This window comes from Cydia splendana, chromosome 15, assembly GCF_910591565.1.
Source record: "Cydia splendana chromosome 15, ilCydSple1.2, whole genome shotgun sequence".
NCBI classification, from domain to species: Eukaryota; Metazoa; Arthropoda; class Insecta; order Lepidoptera; family Tortricidae; genus Cydia; species Cydia splendana.
Genome location: NC_085974.1, coordinates 2,300,935 through 2,307,144, shown reverse-complemented (window position 1 = coordinate 2,307,144; position 6,210 = coordinate 2,300,935). Strand labels below are relative to the sequence as shown.

General features: G+C 41.9%; 1 long non-coding RNA gene across 2 annotated transcripts in view; it reads right to left on the bottom strand.

The window, feature by feature from the left end:
• LOC134797460 (uncharacterized) overlaps positions 1–6,210 on the bottom strand; it is a 356,765-nt gene that overhangs the window by 139,486 nt on the left and 211,069 nt on the right. The gene's annotated exons all lie outside the window — the stretch shown is intronic.

Sequence of the window (6,210 nt, the reverse complement as noted above, 5' to 3'; positions counted from 1 at the left end):
ACACAAACAACAGTATACTTAGGTAGATAGGGTCTAGGGTTACAGATATGTATAATTGTTTTCCATCCTATCTTCTCGGAAACGTTCGTATTTGTCATACTAGTTTAGTCAATGTTAGTACTTTTTGTACCGAGACTGTCTGAAATAGTAAGACACGTTCGTAAGTTTCCGTGAAAATATGATGGAAAACAATTATGCACTACATCTGTGTATTTGACTGCGGTTTTCTGTCAGGTGGAGGTACTTCTATCAATAATACTTAACGATTCATTAAAACACTTTTTAAACAGAAATTTGAAAATTATTTTATTAAAGTTTGCTAAAAACTTAATTTTTCCGCGTGTCCCTATCTATGTCTACTTGGCCTGCAACCCTTCGCTTCCCGGCCTCTATAGTAATCCATACTCCATACTTATATAATATTATAAAGGCGAAAGTGTGTCTGTCTGTCTGTCTGTTACCTCTTCACGCTTAAACCGCTGAACCGATTTAGTTGAAATTTGGTATAGAGATAGTTTGAGTCCCGGGGAAGGACATAAGATAGTTTTTATGTCGGAAATCATCCCTGAAGAGAGTGCAAAGGTGGGGTGGAGTTGAAAGAGTTAATGAATTGCCTAATAATTGAAGTAAGCAATGCGCGAGTTGAAAGATTGCTATTAGCATTATCCAGGCGCTATGTATACCTACTTTAGCTGCAGTCACTAAAGGGGCCCACTGATTAACAGTCCGCCGGACGGTATCGGCCTGTCAGTTGTTCGGAACTGTCAAAATTTTGTTCTAACTGACAGGCCGATACCGTCCGGCGGACTGTTAATCAGTGGGCCCCTTAATTCGACGCAGACGAAGTCGCGGGCAAAAGCTAGTGTACTAATAATACCAAAAAATACCTAGTTAAGGTAATTTTTTTGTAATTTTCCAGTGAGGACAATAATTATTACATTTGTATAGAAATAATAGCATATCCATTAGCCTCTTAAGCTAGGCATTGTGTTTTTAGCTATTTACCTACATTAAAATATCACAATCACACTGCTCAATGTACTGTGAAATGAACAAATATATAAGAAGTAGGTATAATACCTATATTGTACCTGTAATATAATACATTGCGTTTATCAACGTTATATAGGAAAGAATAGCAATGTGTACAATAAAACTTTTTGTAGTTTTTGAGTTTATATCTCTTTGTTTAGCAGATGTAAGTGTTACTTTTATTTTTTACTTTACAATTGTTAGATAATAAGGATCAAGCTAATTTTACACATTCAATTCATCTTTATTGCAGATAACAAAGTCTCCATATTACATTAAAATCACGAACACAGTTAAAATTACAATAACTAGGTACATTTAAAAAATATTTAGTAATCAAACAAATAATTATTTCTATGATAAAAGTGTGTTAAGATCTTAGAGCATTTAATAACCGGAGTCGCCTTTAAGAGCTCACCCCTCTGCCGAAAACCTTGCACAGTTATACACACTTTCGTATGGACTGATGTTTATCTGACATGGCTATTTGTACGTTACGTACAAATTGAGATTGAGATTGAGATTGAGATTGAAATATTTATTGATAAAATCATAAATAATTTTACGCGTCACAAAGCTATAGGTATACATTACATAATTATCAATTTATTACTAGATCATGTAGAAATAGCCATAAATTTGACGTGCCCCTCCCCCGCAAAAATCGGTAGACTGTTTTGTACAGAAAAAGACAGCCATGACGTCTCCAGTTACTAAATCTATAGCATTTATAAGGTTACGATCGATATAGGTATTTGGCCACTTTGGTTTTTTTAGCCTACTTTGGTGTCCCACTGCTGGGCAAAGGCCTCCCCTCGTTTTCTCCACTCGACCCTGTCAACGGCATTTTATTTATTTATTTATTTAAACTTTATTGCACAAAATATATACAACAATGTACAAATGGCGGACTTAATGCCAAATGGCATTCTCTACCAGTCAACCATAAGGCCAAACAGAGATATCTACAATTGGTGCAGAGATAGAAATACATATTTTCATTTTCCCACCATTTGGGGTAGAATGCGTCCAAGTTGTCCCGCCATCTCCTTTTCGGTCTGCCTAAACCCCGACCCGCACCATCTATTAGTAACCATTTTGGCCCACCTTTCTGGGTGCATGCGGCAGACATGTCCAGCCCAGTCCCACTTAAGCTTAGCGGTCTTGACGCCTACATCTACAACTCTAGTTCTGGAGCGTAGTTCCGTGTTTCTGATTCGATCAGTTCTGCGAACACCTAATATACTACGCTCCAACGCACGCTGGCAAACCTTGAGTTTCGATTTTAGAGTTTGTGCACCGCAGGTTAGGATCGGTATCGTATCGCTGTGAAATCTTACAAGTATTGTTCGGTTTGGATCGTTAAAATTCAAAGTTTTTTTCAGTCATTCACCCTAGTGACAGACAAGCCAATCATAACTCACGCGGAGCCGTCTGTAATTTCGTTTGTGAACATAACAGCGGCACGTTACGGACGGCATAACGTTCAGTACTTCACTACCATGCACATGGAGGTGGCTGTGCCCTTGGATGATAATTATATTGTAAGTATAAGGGCTCATTTAGACGATGTGAGAACTCGCATGCGAGTTTCATTACATCGCGGGTTTCGATCAGTCGGTTGAATTGGACGTAACAGTCCACATTGTAACTAAAATCGCATCCGAGTTCGCGCGTCGTCTAAATCAGCCCTTAGGTGGGACGTTCTAAAAATTATATGACTGCGGTCAGCCTCAACTCCATCAAACTGTTCATACATGTAGTATGATTTGACGGAGTTTAGACGCAGGCTCAAATCTGGAGAACGACCCGGGTAGATATACTGTTAAAGTATAGTATAATAATATCTATTATTTGACTTGTAATCTATGGTTAATAGAGATAGAGTCGATGATCCGTTGTACCTTTAAGATGGTTTTAACTTTTTACTACATACGTTTATTTCCATGTATTGCGCAACACCTTAATACAATTGCTTTTATGATTAACAGTCCGCCGGACGGTATCGGCCTGTCAGTTGTTCGGAACTGTCAAAATTTTGTTCTATTAACTGACAGGCCCCTTTAGTAGGCTGTGAAGTGGATTGGCCTAAAAGAAAAATGAAACGCTTTCTAATTAAATAAATAATCCTTTTTTTATTTCTCATGCTTGTACACACAGTGTAACATTTTTCATTAAAGTACATGCAACAAAAATATTCAAATTACAGCGATGTTTTACTAATTCAAAAAATGTTCACTTTCTAACGAAACAGTATACATCGTGTTTTTTTTTATTTCCGTTAATTTCAGGGGTGCATTCGTGAGCTTAAATCAAGTAACTTTGCTCAAAGACACCGATATTCTAATTAACTCCATTTCGGAGATAATCAATAATTTTTTTTTTTTTTATAAGTCCTCTACAAGCGTGTACACTTGCCTTAGGGCCGGTTTACATATTAATTAGTGTTTAGAATGAGTTCATGCATTTGCTACTAAACTTAAGTACAATCTCGGTCCATCGATGTTCGAAATTACATTGATATGTCACAGATTTCAATTGTTTGGTTGAGTTCAATGTAATGCCCGTGTTACAACAACGCTATATGCTACATTTAATTACTTTTTAAACTTAATTTACTTTTCAAAAAAAGCAAAAAAAATTTTTTTTTTTAATTAACTATGCCATTTAGTTCTCTTAAACGTACTTAACCATACCCCGAAGTTAACGGAATTCAATAAAAACACGGTGTATATGTCTTCCGGCTAGTTTAGTAAATAATAAGCGATAAGTCCGGTTTTAGTAAATAATAAATTAATAACAAATATATTGTAACTAGCCCCAGCACAGGCCTCGGTCTTTTTGGGCTGTTACTGCACACTATGTCTTTAAACGCTGGTTTAAATTAAAATGTGTACTTAGAGATAGTGAAAAGTTTGCTGTAAGTACATATTTAATGAATAAATAAAGAATAAAGAATAATTAATTTACTTATTTAACAGGTGGAGGTTTTATTCTACGAGAACATCAACAATCAGTACAGACGCAGCTTCATCGAGCTGCAGTTCAAATTCTGCACCTTCCTCTTTAAAGATCCTCTCTTCGGTGCTGCCATCAGAAAGCAGATAACCATTGACAGCTGTCCCATGCCAGCGGTACGTATACAGCTCACGGTCTAACAAAACCGATGTTTGACATCAAAATCAACGGCCTCCTGGGCCTCCTCGCCGTCGGTAGTGACCCTGCCTACGATGTAGGAGGTCCAGGGTTCAAATTCTGCACATTCATCTTTAAAGACCCTATCTTCGGTGCCGCCATCAGAAAGCAGATAACCATTGACAGCTGTCCCATGCCAGCGGTACGTATACAGCTGACGGTCTAACAAAACCGATGTTTGACATCAAAATCAACGGCCTCCTGAGCCGCCTCGCCGTCGGTAGTGACCCTTTTTTTTTTGACGGAGTGGGAATGCCTTTACGCACGGTGTGTGGGACACGCCGCTCCTTTCCCCTCTCCTGGCAAGAGAGGGGGAGAATTTGGCCCTACCCACTAAACCCACTCCGGCGTTTCACCCTCTTTGCCGCTTTGTTCGTGAGGGCGCACTGGGCTCGATGACATTCCACCACGGCGCCCTCCGGTACCCGCTAGCCCTACTGGGGCTCGAGGCGAGCATACGCTCTTCGCTTTCGACCCTGCCGTCTACGTCGGAGAGGAAGCGCGTCAGCAGCCGCTTCTCGCAGCCGCTTCTCGCACCCTCTCCGCCTCCTCCTTCTGTTACATGATTTCTTCGCAGAAGGAGGCCACTGCTTCCCATTTCCGCTCGCTACCCTGCAGCATCGCCGTTATTATGCTGCGTAGCGTATGAGGTCCGCTACCCCCGTCGCCGCCCTAAGGGCAGCTCTTTCCACGGCCCAGCGATTGCACTCTTCTAGAGTATGCTGGGCCGTGTCGTCCGCCGCTCCACATTCGTGGCACTGAGGCCCCGGCTCCCTCTGTATCTTGTGCAGATAGTGTCCGAAACAGCCGTGTCCGGACACCACCTGCGTCACCCTATATGTCAGGGCCCCCTTGCTCCGATCCACCCGCTCGTCCATTACCGGGAGAATAGCCCCTATGGTTCGGGTTCCATAGTGGCTATCCTCCAAGGCATCCCTCCATCGCTCTCGTAGGCGCTCCGCGGCTGCCCGCGACGCCCTCTTGGCCTCCACCGCGTCTGGAGGCTCCCAACGCCCCCTAGTTTCCGCCCTCCACCGGTACCTCTCCGCTAGCACCCCCGCGTCCAGCTCCCAAGGCGGGGTGCCGGCAAGAAGGCATGTCGCTGCGTGAAAAGTGGTGCGGTATGCCCTCACCATCCTCTGGGCCACCACCCTCTGTGGCCGACGGAGCAATGCCCTCGTGCATCTCGTCAGTCGTCCGGCCGAAATTGGCGCCCCGTAAAGCGCCATGCTCCGGACGACCCTCGCATACAGCCGCCTACACGGCGCATTCGGCCCCCCCAAATTTGGCAGTAAGCGGCCCAGAGCCGAGGCAGCACCCATGAGCCGAGGAGCCAGCCTACGAAGTAGGACGTCCAGGGTTGAAATTCTGCACGTTCATATTACGACTCTTTTCATATATTTTGTATAGGTCGCGGCATTTATACCACAGACATATTTTTTGAGAAAGACTAACAATGACATAATAAACATTCTAAAAACGATATTTCCATAAAACACTTCATAAACTTTACATATTTTAATTGTACCATTTCAGGGGGCATATAGCCTACAACATGACAGCTGCCGCTGACCACCTGCCAAGGTTACCATTTTCAAAAGGCCGCATCTACATGTGCCTCAAAACCAGGTCGAAGCCCGTCTTCAAGGGGTACTGCGATATGGAGCTGAAGAGGAAGAGACCGCCTAAACATTAACACGATATTAATGCAGCGAGTGTGATGGGCACCGTTGCGCCGGGAGTCGCTCGGGGAGGCCATTTTCATTAGTTTTATATTGTGTGTTCAATTTTTAGATTTATTTAGGGTTATTAGATTTAATCTAGTTTTATACAGGGAAAATATTAACTATATACAGATGTACCTGCAAGTTGTGGAAAGTTTCCAAAATTTATTTTTTTACAAGAAATTTCAGGATTTATTTTTTACATGAAATAAAGGAAATTTTCAGTTTAATCTATTTCTGACGATTTTAATCTATCTAA